General features: G+C 40.0%; 1 protein-coding gene across 4 annotated transcripts in view; it reads right to left on the bottom strand.

Moving 5' to 3' along the window:
- SPAM1 (sperm adhesion molecule 1) overlaps positions 1-5174 on the bottom strand; it is a 34898-nt gene extending 29724 nt beyond the window's left edge. For 2 of the 4 annotated variants that reach the window (XM_033058908.1, XM_033058906.1), the window contains exon 1: positions 4946-5174. The gene's annotated coding sequence lies outside the window, so the exon portion shown is untranslated. The other 2 variants (XM_033058907.1, XM_033058904.1) reach the window with 1 other exon arrangement.
- Between the last annotated feature and the right edge of the window lie 10238 nt (positions 5175-15412).

The raw sequence follows: 15412 nt of genomic DNA, 5'->3' as shown, positions 1-15412 counted from the left end.
CTTTCTGGCAAAAAAAAAGTGATCATATGAACTTTCTACATATTGTGCTATTTTGAAAAGGGAAGAATATATTTTATTTCAAAAGTAATTTTTCCAAGGTAATTAGTTAGCAGTAATACAGATTTTTCATTATGCAAATCACCTTACAAGCCCATTAGCTATTGTGGCTGCCTTTGGTATTCTTGACTAGTTTAATTCTGCAGAACAGTGTGCAGCAGCCCCACACAAAGGGTTCACTGCAGGAATGAAAACCCTGTTATCTCACTCACCTCACAGGGATAGATTTCAGCCAAGCAGAATTTCAGAGCAGCTTTGTTTGCTGATGGGTGAATGTCTGTCACTGAACTTGGCTTTTGATAGGGGAGATAGAGAATTCTTGCAGAAAGGAAGCAGAAGCTTGAGAGGGAAGAACAGTTTTGCTGAAGCAATAGAAAGTACAATAATAGTGGGAGAAAGTGATATGCTGTTGGGTTTTGCAGTTTATATGAGGTAGAATGGAACAGCTGGCTTGTGACCCTTAGAGAAGTTTTTTGAGGTATTTGCTCTTTGCTGTGTGGAAAACTGATGACATTCATACCCCAAAGGGAAGAACCTTTAATTCTCCCCAAAGCAAGTAAATTCAGTGTCTGGTTTTGTGACCTTTTTACATGCTAAACTTTCTGTTTCACCTAAAGTGCTTGTTAAAGTACAAAAATCTGATTTTATACGCCGAAGTACAAACATTGAAACTAATGTTTTCATCAATAAGAGGAAATTCAGAGACCTGAATATTCAGAAACTTTGTTCAGCTTGCAAAAAGCTCTCCAGCTGTAACTGAAACTCATCTAAGTTTCCTGAAGCAGACAAATTTCTTAGGTGAGGTTTTCAAATGCAATTTCCAGTAATTTCTCAGTTCTTGATTTTGGTAAGGCCATCAGAATAGGACATATGTGGTGGTTTTGTACCATTTGTATTTTCAATTAAAAAAAAAAAAAACATTTGCGAATAGCATAGACTGTGACAGGCTGAAAGGAAACCATCCACCTTTTTCCCTAGGAGTTAGGACTTAGTTTGCTTTGGGCAAGGATTGATGAAAGGTGCAGGTGATGCCACTGAACCTTCTTCTCTAGCCTCAGTTTTTACTCGAATTTGAGTGGTATTTCTTGTTCCTATTTTCAGTGCTGCAATCCCTAAAATTACCATTATCGCTGTACATTAGACCAGAGGGAGTGAGGTTTAGGCCTGCAGAGCCACTTAAGTATTTAAAGCTTTTCAAAGCCTGAATTCTATTTAAATCAGTTGGAGCTGGTTGGTAAAATACATTCTTGAACACCAAACATAGAGCCTGCACTGTAACGCTAGAAAAAAATATATCCCTACCACCTGTTTATTTACATTCCAAATATCTCAGGATTTAAAATGTTAAACACTTTCTGCAGGGGCGCGGAAACAAATGTTTCAAAGCGTATTTTGACTTTAGTATTTAAAGCACAGGAGGTAAAGCTGCTAGAAAAGCTGCTTCTCATTAAAAGGGGGCACTACTGTTAATTAAACATGTTTCTAATATAAATTAAATAGTTTCTTTTTTCTCCAGCATAAAACCTCAATGAAAAGGGGAAAGTTGCAACAATATCAAAATGTTCTGGGAAGCAAAGTTTGTTTGTTAGTTGAAATTACTTTTCATTCTCAATTTGTATTTAGTTAGAAGTTAAACAGCTGAAGGCAAAATCATTTGTTGAATGAAGCAGCTATAAAAGGATTTTGTTATTTCCTGATTGAAAAAAAAAAAAAAGTCTTTAAAGTGATAGCCAGAGAAACATCTGGATTGCATTATCTGTATCCCTTGGAAATGAAAGGACGTAAGTGCTGGAAAATATAGTTGAAAGTAAAGATCCCTGAACAGTTGTTCCAAGTTCTTGATTTGTATTTTTTTTTCAATCCCAAACCTTGCCTTATGCCTGCAGGTTCTTCATTGCCCTGGCTCTGAAGGTCAGGGGAAAAGCAACACAGCTCCTAAGCCACTGCCCTCATTCCTGTCCTACCAGTTTCACTTTTGGTTTTTTGCTGCTCTTTAGGAGAAGGAAAAAGAGGAGGTATATTTTGACAGGTGAAACTTCAATAAAAAGAAACCTTTTGCATTCTTGTTTCTAAAATCTTCCTGTGTTGATTTGTCTTACGGGCTGTTTTATGCTCCTTAGTAGGTGAACTAATGGTAAAAACAAATTTTCTGTAATGTATGACCCCCTCAATATGGAGATAAACTGGGATACAGCAGGCCCTGCCCAGCATGTAGGATGTTCTCTTACATAAAAAAATGTAGGAATTTTTAAAAGGTGGTGGAATAACATTCCAACAATTATTCTGTTTAGTATACTGCTCATCTGCCTAAAAGCTAATTATAGGACCTTGATAGAAATAATTCCAAGTGATAGGCCTTTCTTTATTGCCATTACCATGTGCAAACACAATGAGCTGGCAAAGATTAACAAGCTCTACCATTTTGTACTGGTGGAGTTTTTCCACCTGCCAGCATCACTTTTTCTCACTAAGTGGGTGTCTCTAAGAGAAGAAGGTGATTTTTAAAGTCTCACTACCATTGCTCGTCATTAAACTAGTAGGAAGACATCTTGAGTATGTGCCTGTTCTCAGCTATTTTTGATATTGTAGCCCCAGTTTCTGCTTTTTAGGAGATATTTTCCTTTTTACGGTGCCAGACTGGTGGGAATTAATGTACACACTGAAAATCAAATGCAGTCTTGTCAACACTAACACTGTTAAGAGCAGCAACCAATGTTGTAATGTTTATAACAGGTCTGTCTGTGTACACGCAAATAAATTTGACAGATTGTGCAATATATTATTGAAATTATGCTCAGTATCCTCGAAAAACAGATTTTAATAGCTACTACTCACAGAGTTCAGCTACTTTTTTTCAAAGGAAGCAATGCATATTTTAAGTCACTTGCTATTTCTGTGTGTACAGCTCGTAATTTTTTTTTCTTGCTCATATTAGGATATTAGCAGCTTTGTGCTCAAAATGAGGGGACTGTGCACTTAAAATGTTAGGTGATTTGGAAAGGTTTTCAAACTTGTCCTCAGAGAATCTGTGTGATGGGGCTATTTTTTTGTTAATCTTAGCTTGCTGCTAAAGGAGATTCCCTCAAGTCTGTCTCAATTTTCCTTGTATTTCTAGTTTCCTACATTACTGACCTGTTTCTAATCAATTCTAAGGTTAAATGAGACAGACAATGCTTTAAAAATATGTAAATTCCAGTCAGGGATAAAAATTTATTAGGAGTGATTAGTGCTGGATATTTCCACATTAGATCTCATTAAAACGATGACTTAAGAAGCTTTTTGAAGGTGAAAAATAATCACAGACCTTCATATGGTCACAAAATGTGCTAAGGACAGAAGGCAGGGCAGGTCTGACAGGTCCTGACTCAGCACCTTGCCCACAGCCTGCAGAGTTCTCACCGGACACGGGGGGATCTGGTTTTGAATGTTTTACTTGTAGGCTTCAGAAAACTCTTTTGCCCTACCTTTGGCAGGATAAACACCCAGATAGGGCACCTTGCTGATGGTTTAGGGCACTAGGTGTTAGGAGAGGTACCTATGTCACAGCCTCCAAAGTTTCTCATGGGTGTAACTCCCCTCATGCCTGGAGGTCGCATCTGCAATGTGTTCTTGGTGACTGACAAAAGAGGATCAGACACTTCCCTGCTGTGGCCCTGAGGGCACTGATGGCTTTTCTGTCCTCCCCCAGCCCATGTCCCAAGAGCCCCAGCTCCATCCAGCCTGGGGCTGTTGGTCCCTGCCCCAGAGATGCTGCAGAGATGCCAACAGGCTGGAGAGTCTCCAGCCCTGTCTCTGTGTGGATGCCTTGGAGCTATGCTGCCAGCTGAACAAATATACATGTCCCTAGCACCCTTATCCCCTCAACAACCAGGCTTCAGGGGGTCAGGCTGCAGCACAGGAGAGCAACATCCAGTAAAAATTCTACTGCATAGGAGTCTGGCTGCCTCAGGGAAATCGAAGGTATAACAAAACTCCTACCTATTGAGAATAATATTCCAGTCAGGGTCTTGAATTCAGACCAAATACTTTCCCAACTTTATTAGACCCTTTATTGGTTTCCAAACCTGAAGCTGCACTACTAGGCTGTTGAATAAAATGGGACAGAATTGGGGTTTAGCATCATCTGGTTCTCCCTCAGATATTCAGAAGATATGTTTCAAGAACACTTAGCAAATCACTCTCTGCTGGTCACATAGTTGAAAATTCCAGAGACTGGCACCAAATCATGAATAGGAAAAAGGTCTCCAGGTAGCCAGATGGCAAGAGGGGTTGAGTGGTGATGAGATGTTGCTAGGAAAACCTGCTGTTGAGGGAATATAGCAGTCCAGAGTGCTAGAAAGTACCTGAGCAGAAGATTTTAGGGGTTTGGTAACTTCTACAGGCTAGGTGTAAGAATCTTGGTTCATTGTTGTCCCTAACATTGTGCATTTATTAGCAAACATAGCAAAATAAAACCATCTTTGTGTGTGCTCCTATATATTAGGACACAGACATTTCTTTTATAAACACGAATTTATGTAGACTAAAACCACAAAACCTCAGTGCAAGAGGTTTTGAAAACACTTGGTGATGATTTACTTGTCTATATGCAATATAAGTATTGTGTTCTGTCCCAGGTATCTCCATAGGGTTATGACAGGTATGGCAGGTATGAAACAGAGTGGACAGGAGTTCTGTATCCATCTGGGACAGCAGCTGAAGGCCAGGTGAGCTATACCTGAATCCCACCCTTCACTTAGGAATGACCCAGCTCAGAGAGTAGCAGGCTTAAACCAAAAGAAGTAAATGCATACAGAGGTTTTTTTACCTGGTTCTGATGAGATCTGCTGCTTACAAGGCTTTGCAGGAGAGAGAGCTACCAGAACTGTCTGTTCCCAGGCTGCCTTACCTTTATACTGGCTGGCAGACATTCAGTTCTTCCAGTCCTTCCCTAAGTGGCACAGAGTGAAGTTTGTGGCACACCACTTATGCCCACAGTCACTTGTTACAGCATGTACTCTTTGGCACAGCAAACAAAGCAGTCCCAACCTCCTCCCAGCATTTGAGATCAGGAGGGGTGAGGGCCCTTGGAATGCAGACGGAATCATTCGGTGCTTTGTAAAAACTGAAGTCCCTGATCATAGATATGGAGAGAATGAAAACCAGCCATTGGAAAATCGGCAAGCTCCTCAAATGGCACAAGTCAGAAATGTGATAGACAGGTGGAGGCTTCAAGTGTGTTTGTGCTTTTGGCTGGCTCCTCTTGACCTGGTGTCCCAGGGCTCCTTGGAGGAGTGGACATTCCCCTGACAAGCAGAGCTGCACAGCAGAGCCTTGGGGCTGCTCGGGGTACCCAGCACATTTATGAAACCTCTGCCCATATGACAGACCCAGGAAGTCTGAAGGGCAGAGCTGCCAAGGAGCTGTACAAATTCTGCTCCTCATGAGGAGGAGCAAAGCAAGGGGTGCCCATCTCTGCCAGGGTACACAGGCTGCATTTCTGACTGCTTCTCCCTGTGTGTCCCAGCTGATCACACAGAGGAGTTTGGTTTGTTGACCCTGTTGCTGTGCGGCTTCACCAGCTCCTGTCTGCAGCACCATGGCACAGGGAGGGACGCAGAACTCTTCAGAAGGCAGAGCCTTGGAAGCCAGCGTGGGACAGAGTTACCAAGGCAAACAAAACACTGTTTTTTTCCTGGAAAAAGATTTGGGCTGCACTGTGTAAAAATGTATACTCAATAAGAAGTTTGGAATAAGAAAAGGCAATGTCACTCTTATATTTCAATCAGCAGACCAATTCACCTTACTTTGGAAGTGGTCCATTCCCAGGAAATTTGACATAATATGGATAAGTCATGTTTATTCATTTCTACACCATCAAATCTTCCACTGAGAAATGAGAAGATTTAAAAGCTTATCATGTTTTTCAATACAATGAGTATTGAAAATCAGTGCTACAAAGTCTATTTGAGAAAATCACATTCCTCTAGGTAGATTTCAGTAGATGGGAGACTCTATTCATAACACTTTTCTGTCTGTTTCCAATTAATATTTTAATGAGCAAGTTTTCTTCAGCAAGCCTCTTGAGGAAACAGCAAATTTTATTTGAAAGGAGAGAAAATTTCTAAAAAAATACGTTTTACATCTTTCTACATTAACATTTGCCTTGAAGACAGATTGAAATAGTTTGATTGACCTGGTCAGAAAGATTGAGGGTCTCAGAAAGCACAATAAATTTGTAGGGAAGTAACCTATCCCTAAAAATGACAGAACATAAAAAATTTAAAAATTTTAATTTAAAATTCAGGTACTGCATTCTATTCAATAAATAGGGAAACCATGTAAGTAAAGGTAATTTTTATTTCATAGACTTGGTGACAACATAAAGAAACACCTTTTCATGCACTGTAGTTCCATTATGTCAAATTATGTATATGCAATAATGTCTTAAACAAGTAGACAAGAGAGTTCTCACAGTGCTTTTATGTCTAGAAGTCAGGTATTAACACTGTGAACTTAGGACTTTTTTGTTCAGCAGCTGAAACTGGGAGCAGGCTGATGGGAGAGCTGGGAATGGTGCTGTGAACTAGCTAAACTAGGTGTGACTTTGGAGTGGGACTTAGTATTTTCAAACTCTGGTGTGGCATTTTTATTCAAAAGTAAGGGGCCTTTGCTTGAGCTGCTTTAAGTCATTGTCAGAGTATAGGGAGGAAAAGTGAATCAAATCTACTTTTAACACCTAGAAAGCATTCAAGGAAGGATATGATATTATTTAGTTAACAAGTTAAGACAAAAAAACTGCTTATAGCCTCCCTTGGAAATCTCTGCTAATTGCAATCTATGGTTTTATTTCTTTTTATGCTGGTCTGTGATTTCTTTATTTTGAACGAATGAATGAAAGCACACAGTAGATAGGTAGATAGATAGATAGATAGATAGATAGATAGATAGATAGATAGATAGATAGATAGATAGATTTAGCATATGTCATTTCTGGTACTGTTTCTCCCATTTAGCTGCTTTTACTGATAGGATCATGAGTGCAACAGTGCCATAACTGCTCTTACAAGACCTCTGCCAGTGCACAGGCACTGAAACAAATGGCAAAGACTCCAGGGAAAACTGCAGACTTCTGAGGTGAAGAAAGGACCATTTGTCCTTTGCACCCTCCCTGGTGTCTGCTTCTGCAGAATGTACAGTTGCAGTAGTTGGCAGTAAGGAGAGACCCTGTTCTTCCTCTGGATTTGGGGATAGCTTGTTCATCTGGGCTCTGAGGGCTCTTACCCTGTTCATGGCTCAGCCATCAGCAAAACTGTCCCTTTGGATTTCAGTTTGACTGTCCATAAAATGATTGTTCAGGACTTGGTAAAGCATTTCAAGATTCATGGGCTGGACATGCTACAAAAGAACTGGTATTTACTGGAAACAGTACATGAGTGACTTAAAAATCATCAACTACTACAAACAATAGGCATTAAGCTCTTTTTGACATTTCAAGCTCTTTTTGACATGTTTTCAGTAATTTCTTTACACCACCTTGGTCAAACAGAATGCCTTGATCAGTGGTCCAGCACCTTTGGGAAGTGTTGGCATCTAGGGCAGAAGTTTTAGATTATCTGCAGAGAAAATCTACTGTGTCTGAGATACATTGGACCTGCAGCATGCTCAGAATAGACATGCCATTTCTTGAAAAGGCCATATTCAGTGCTCAGATATCAATTATCTGATCTCATCTGTAGCCATAAACTAGAAATGTGGAAAGAAATGCCAGACTAAATTATCAGTCAGAAAAAAATTGGGAATGCTTGGAGAAATCCATCTACAAACTAATCCAGCCAAATGTGTTCCTTCATAAATGAAAATTATTATTTCTTCTGTACTCTATATTTTAGCAGACAGCACTGGAAGAAATACTCCAGGTATTGAAAAGCAATAGTGAGTGTGTAGGAGTTAGCAAATACACCAGGCAAGGTGCCTGCTGGTGGCAACCAGCAAGTAGCCCAGCAACTCACCTTGCAGTGATTCTGCAGAGCAGTCACTTCCCCCGAGGTGACATCTCCCACTCACCTTCCCCATTCCCCCCAGCCTGGCACTGCCCAGGTGCCGTGCCTGGACACGGTTCAGGCGCATGGCAGGGCCATGCCTGTCCCTGCCCCAGGGCTCACTGGCAGGGAGAGGGGCAGTGAGGCAGACTGGGGTGTAGACAGTGCTACCAGCTCACCCTGCTTGCAGTGCTGCACCCTGGGGCTGGCTCCTCTGCCCTCACTGCTCTGCCTTCACTTCCCACCGCACAGAACAGCCCTGGCACTACAAGGCTGCCAAGTGAAATTGTTCCTCTCCAGCTCTGTTTGCCAAGATTGCACAGGACCAGTCATGCTGATTGTTCATTATACAGCCCTAATATATGTTTAATGACACCCATTTTTTTTGCAACGCCAGCTGCTATTTTAATAGCCTTAATAATAGCACATATTAGTAGCATTATTACTTGTTTGTGTAACACTCCACCTTCACTGTGCTATGCCAGCAGTAACTAATGAATGCATGCTAGGAAATTGATCCACCTGAAGCAGATTTCTCTGAGTAAAGCTTTAACTTCAGGGAAATAGGATGTCAGTTTAGTATGGGAGTGGATATGAGAGAGATTTAAAGCCCTTTTTGGATTTATAGAATAGCTTCCAATTCCTGCTGATGCAGAAATCAGTTTAAAAATAGATAATTCCACCTGGGCCATTTGTGTGCCTGCTGCTCCAGACTCAGCCAAGAGCAGCAGACCTGCTGTGCAAGCCAGGCTGACAAGAGGTAGGAATCCAAGATGGGGGGATGCCAGTGTGACATCTTTCACTCTTTTCCATCCATCCTCCATACGACTAAAAAAATTAATAGTAAGAAAAGATGAAATAAGCCATATTACTGTGCCACAAAATCAGGGGTGTCTGATGAAAGCAGCCTAATCAGCAGCCTCAGATATGCAGACGTTGGGGAAAAAAAAACAGGCCTAAGACTATTTTAGGTCTTCTGTTTGACCTTGAATATTCTGCTTTACTCAGAATACCTTGCAGCCCTAGATTAATGTATGAAGTTGGCAAAATAAAATACTAGGTATATAGACAGAAGAAGCAAGAAGGAAGCTAAATTTTACAGCTTGCTGCTGAGATCTGACCCAGCCCCTGGGCCAGTGCTGTAGATTATGGCAATAGCTATAAACTATTTGAAGCTGTTACCCAAAAGATGGTAGTCAGCACCTCTTGTAGGAATCACAACTTGGGTGGTTCTTCAGAGCCTCAGTGGGAGCAGATGTTGGCCAGACTTGTGCTGAGCACTTGTCCAGGTTGGGTATTTGACTTATGCTATTTGTTGTACACTTGGTTGACACACTGAGCATCAACACCTTGACATCCTACATGGATCATCTTTTACTGGCACTGTCCTTCTCCCTGTGCCTGGGAGGAATGTGGTTAGTATCCAAAAGCTGGTGCTAATTTTAGGCACAGTTATGACAAGTAGGTCCTCTTTGGACTCACAGCAGCTCCTGGGCTGATTTGTGTGGGATATCATGTTGACAGTCACCCGGGCTCTTCCTTTGGATCCAATCCTTTGCCTTTTCCTCCCATCTGATAAGAGAAATTACCCCAGCACACAAGTCCTACACGGCTTTATTCCCCTTTCTTGCCCTTTCACGTATTTCCTGGCTCCTTCCTCTACTGCTCTAAAAGCACAGGAGGCCATAGCAGCTACTTTGAGGACAACCTGTAATTGCTGCTTGGGCAGCCACTAAAAAGTTGAGACAATTTTCTTTGCCAAAATTCCACCAGAAAAGCCAAGGACTGAAGTGGCAGTTCAACACTATTTTTCACATACTAACTGAAAGGTTTTCTAATTGATAAGCAATTAGCCAGTTCTGAAAGACTCAGGGTTAGACTCACAACTGGTATAAATCAGAGAAATTCCACTGAAGTCTCTGACTTATTTTCCAAATGGTAAAAAATTCAGCAGGAGCTTTAAACTGCCAATGTTATCCATCCAACAGCTGGCTAAAATTCAGAAAGATAGGACATTTTCTGTAATGCTGTTTGACATTAAGTATTCCTTGTGGGCCAGATACAATCAATACAGGAACTAAAGTGAAAATTCAGGGGTTTAAAAAAGAGCAAAATCCAAGAAATCACGGATCTTATAAACATAAGTTTTAGGAATAAGAGTCAAAATGTGGAATCAAATTTACTGATGTGTTCATTATCATTATGAATCAAAACTAAGTTTTAAGCGTTCTTCTGTCTCTTGAATGGAAGTTTGGCACTCCTGTCAAAGTGACTGGAAGGATTTTGCTAGCTGTTGGTGGGACTGCATCCCTTGTGAAGCACAATTCCCCAGCAGGTGTGGATATTGCCTGTGTGCACAGCACAGTTGCTGCGTTTTGTTTCCTTTCTCTTTTCACTTTCATTCTGAAAATATTTGACTCATTGCTGTTCCAGAAAATTGTTCTAATGAAGCTAAAGGCCCAGGAGCTGAACAGCCTTGGGAGAATTAGAGTGGCAAAGGGAGATGAGGAAAGCTCCACAATCTGCCTTTTCTCCTGTAACAGACAATAACTTTGTCTTAGGAGATAAACAAACATTGCCTGAACTTGGTTCATATCTTCTGGGAAGTCTAATAGCAGGTCTGTCTCTAACAGCCATATATATTAGAAAACTTTTGTAAAATTGGTAATTCTGAGGGGACTTCTTCCTATATTTCCTTCAGCTGCCTGACAAAACAGAACTGACTGGGGGCCAGTGTATACATCTTATTTTGGACATAAGTTAGGCCATACTGTGTTCTCTGTTTGCTTCACATTGTTGGGCAAGCATGTCACTGCTAGTGAAGTCTGTTACATCAGGATAAGACAATGATATCTGTGATACTGAGTGGTGATATTTCATTTTACCGGCCAGAGACTCTAATAATCATTTAGATAAATGCAAGACCAGACTGTAAATTACGTATTTTCTTTAATCCTCTATTTATTTAAAATATAACCAAAACAATTTCTGACTTCAATAGAATAAGAATAGAGTAAGAATTTAATATAATAATTTTTAATATTATACAATAAATCACAATGCAGAATATAAATAAATATAAGAAAATGTGTATTATTAAAATAAAAACACTATACTCAGGAAGAAGAGAAAAGGATTTTACCACCTATAGGAACACCTACTTCTTCCCATTTGTTTAACATAGATGGCTCTGAAAGATACAGCAAAAAGCTGGGAAAGCCTCTGCCTTCAGTACTGAGGCTATTTCAATGACCTGTGCCTAAAGATTTGGAAAAAGGCTGGGCTTTTACTTTGCAAATTCCATGTGCAGCAGGAAACTGCAGAACTGCTCCAGCTCTAAACAAATCTTCAGGGAATAAATGCTCAAGCTTTCACCAGCCACATCCAGTGAGGTTTAAAAAAAGAGCCACATTTTCCACACTTCTAAATACCGAGAAAGTCACATGTAGTTGAGACTTCGTTTTTCTGTAGGGAGTTTGTAGTTTTTTAGGGAGGCTGTGAAAACTGATCTGAGTAAGCAGCCTCATTGGCTGAGCTAGAAAATCCTACATTAAATTTGGAGCCTAGTAGAAAATTCAGGTACGAATTCAGCAGGTTAGGGTTCAAGATATATTAAGATTTAGATGTAATTCTGTAATTTTCAGAATGTGGCATTCCTCAGCCTTCCACCAGTGGAGAACAAGATGGAAGTATGTGTAAAAAGATACAAGAGATACATAATTTGTTCCACTATCCTCAGTACAATGTCACTGGTCATTAAATTATTCAATATAAGCACAAAATAATCTGTCATGGTGTAGGGCAGGAGGACTCAGTTCGGTAGTTACTTTTTAATCCACTTTACATAAAAATGGGAATTATAGAAACAAACTCCTAACTATTAATCTGACTCATTAGATGTACCTAGGAACCCTATTCCCATCAATTTCAATGTAGACCACAATTAAAAATGAATGTGAGATGGAATCTGTACAGTGTTTAAAGTGCTGTATTTAACAGTGTTATTGCTGACTTTAAGCATCATTTCAGAGAGTTAAGCACCTGAATTATGCCAAGGCAAATCTACTTTGCACTTGACTGTCAAACTGATTTGCAGCAAAGCCCCAGCCTGGGATTAAGATCAACATCCAGACATCTGGAACTGGCTGAGTGATGAAGAAAATCCTGGCTGTAATATCAAGCAGCAGAAATGGGCAAGAAGATGCAATATTACCCTTCAGCTGCCTCGAGGCTAATGGGAGAAAAATAATTTAATACTGAATAAGGCAAGATGGTTGGGATGAGGGCTGCCTACACTGGATCAGAATTGCTGATTTAATTTGTAACACTAACTGAACCTTGCTGTCACATGGATCTGTACCTCCTAACTTGTTGGGAAGGATGAAACAGGAAAACCTTATAAATATGATTGCCTGGGAAAAGATTTTGAGAATATGGAAACTAAAAGCAAGATTGAAATGAAAGCCATCTTTGAGATACCAAACCTTAGTTACTAAATAACTAGAAGACAATAGGATGGCCAGCTGCAAGTAATCCCCCATTGATAAAACAATTCCCTCTGCTTGCAGGCAGGTCCAAAGGTCAGAGAAGACCCTGCTAGCTTGGCAGAAGGAGTCCAAAGTGTAGTTTTTAGGGTTTAAAGTGTGACATTGCATGGTAATGTAGTAATTCTTAAAGGCTGTATGTAAATGCTATAGGATTTGTATCGTGTGTTAGATTGGTTAGTGGAAATTAGAATAGTCAACACAGAAGAAGATTTATTGTATTGTAACAGGAACCTTGCTCTCTTAGCTCTCTGTACTCCTTCTCTTAGCTCTCTTAGCTCTCTATTTTACCACCCTCTCACCTCTTTCTTTTACCCCTTGCTCTATTACTGTCTCACTGCCCTGCTCCAAGCTGCAGCTGGCAGCTCCAGGCAGGGCCCTTTCACCCACACTCTTTGCAATAAACCACAAGTTCCAAGACCTGGCTTTAGAGATCTCTCCATCTGTCCCGACCGTCCAGCCTGCCATCGCCTCCTACACTAACTGGCTGAACTTACAGATGGGGTTTACCTGATTTGATCTACATGAAGAAAAAAGGCCATGAATTTTACAGCCACTTCATGGTATAACAGCAACCACATGCCAGTATCAAACATCTGTCCTTTTCTGGGATGAGATGAAACAGAAGAGAAATAAGAAGATATCTTTGTTAAAAAAAGCTGGTGGAAAATGCAGTACACAATGTCAGAGAATTACTAAAAATGACTGTTCCAAATAACCTGAAATTCAGAATTAGTATCAGATTTCCCATTTCAAAGTGACTCATAGAAAAGCCTGGGAGGGTGATCAGCAGGTAACTATGTCAGAGCAGCTTTCCTTCTGTCCTGTTCTCATTCCCGTCTACAAAATCATTTCAATAACCTTGGTTACCTCTCCTAAAAGATTAGATGTGCTGAAAACTGTACATGGGTTCAATTATTAGTGAGATACTAGCAGATTTTTATCTGTTTGTTGATTTTTTAGTTAGGCAAAAGAACATTTAAGGTTATTCTCATACCTTATACCAAAAAGTATTGTTAAAATCCAAATCACATAGGATATTTATTTGTTATCTAAATGCTCAGTAGCTTATCAAAATCTTTACCAACTTGGATAACAAGCACTTTCAGATATTTTTGCATTTAGGTGTCTATATATGCTTCTTTATAACATGTTTTTGCTTGCAATGCCTGCCTTCTGATTTATTTTAGGAATGTTCTAACATGGAAGAGACACCTATCAATAAATATCACAAGACCCTTGTGGAGTACCTCACTGGGAGGCACTGCAGCTTCATGCTGAGCCTCCTGAAACCAAGGGAGCTTACCAATGACTTCATATGGCTTTGGATCAGACCATCAAAAGCACTAAGAGGGTCCTGTGCTTATCATCTGCCCCCTCACTTTTATTTTCATGTATTATTTTCACTTGATATTGTTAAGAAATGTTAATTCTCACAAACATGAAAGAAAGAATCACAATTTATATTATAATAGGAGAAAGTATGTTTATTATATTTAAAATCATCCATTCTCGTGGGTGTACAGAGATTCCTTTATTTTGTCGCTACCACTCAATAGATATAATAACACAAATTGAACTTCAATCCACTGCAAGAAAAAAGTGTACAGCCAGAATATTTTTTTTATTTAGCTGTGAAACATTATGTTCCACATCCCACATTGCAACAACTTTAACCATGCAGCTGCTGAGAGCCCAGGTGCAGATTTTCAGACCTGTTTAGGTATCTAACTCATACTATAAAATAATTTAGTCACTGTAATGGTAATGTTTGGTATGTAAAAATCTTAAGGATGTAGGCACTGAGAGAAACCTATGATGTGAAGTTTATGGCATCTGATTCTTCACAGGATGCTCTGATGGTTAGATCCCAGGAAAGAAATGTGCAATTGGCAGCACATCAGTTAAAGATAGCAAAATGTAGCCAACAGGAAACACAAAGAGAAGAAAACAGAAGTCCGAAAAATTATAAAATTAAAAATAAGAAGTGCTATTCACAGGAGAACAGGGAGAGAGGATTTGATGTTGGAAGTGCAGCTGGTACAAATGTGTACAAACATTCTCTCCCAGAGCCTGAGTCCAGCCTCAAAGGGAGAGGGATGCTGGTGGAGGAGTCAGAAGGAGCCTTCCCCATGGGAGCAGACCCTGTCTGTGGGGTTTGGGAAGCATCTCTTCACTGTGCCATCCTGCACATCCTCTCACACTGCAGAGCCCAGCTACCGGATCCTCACAAAATCATCTGGCCTGCCAGGACTGGTGAGGAAGAAACCAACTAAAGCCCACTGGAGGTGCCCTCCCACCTCAAAGGTGCACTTCTAGTTTACTTGCCCTACTTCAGTGGATATATTCAGTGGAAAAAAATCTGGACCTGTGTGCCTGGATACCTGGATTTATACATGATGCACTAATGTATTATAGACAGTTGCAAATTTACGTATTTACAGATGCTTTTATAAAATACTGTTTCACTACCTTATTCTTCAGTTACTATGAGTGAGACTAGCTTTCTGTAAGATGCAACCTTAATGGAGACAGCAAGAAGAGTCAAACTGAGATCTAATTCAATGCCACTCAGAAAACACTGAAACATTTTGCTTCCTACTAACATGTACTACAGTACAAGCAAAATGTCAAATGAATCATTTTTACACCCTTCTCTTGAAAAATCCACCACAATCATACCCTGATTTTTAAAGATTATATTTCTCTGAGAAAGCTGTTCTATTAAAGAAAAAAAAAAAAAAAAAGGCAAAAAATCTCTAGTTTTCTTCACTCTTAAAATATGTTTCA

This window comes from Catharus ustulatus, chromosome 4, assembly GCF_009819885.2.
Source record: "Catharus ustulatus isolate bCatUst1 chromosome 4, bCatUst1.pri.v2, whole genome shotgun sequence".
Lineage (NCBI taxonomy): Eukaryota > Metazoa > Chordata > Aves > Passeriformes > Turdidae > Catharus > Catharus ustulatus.
This window is presented reverse-complemented; position numbering and strand designations above follow the sequence as displayed.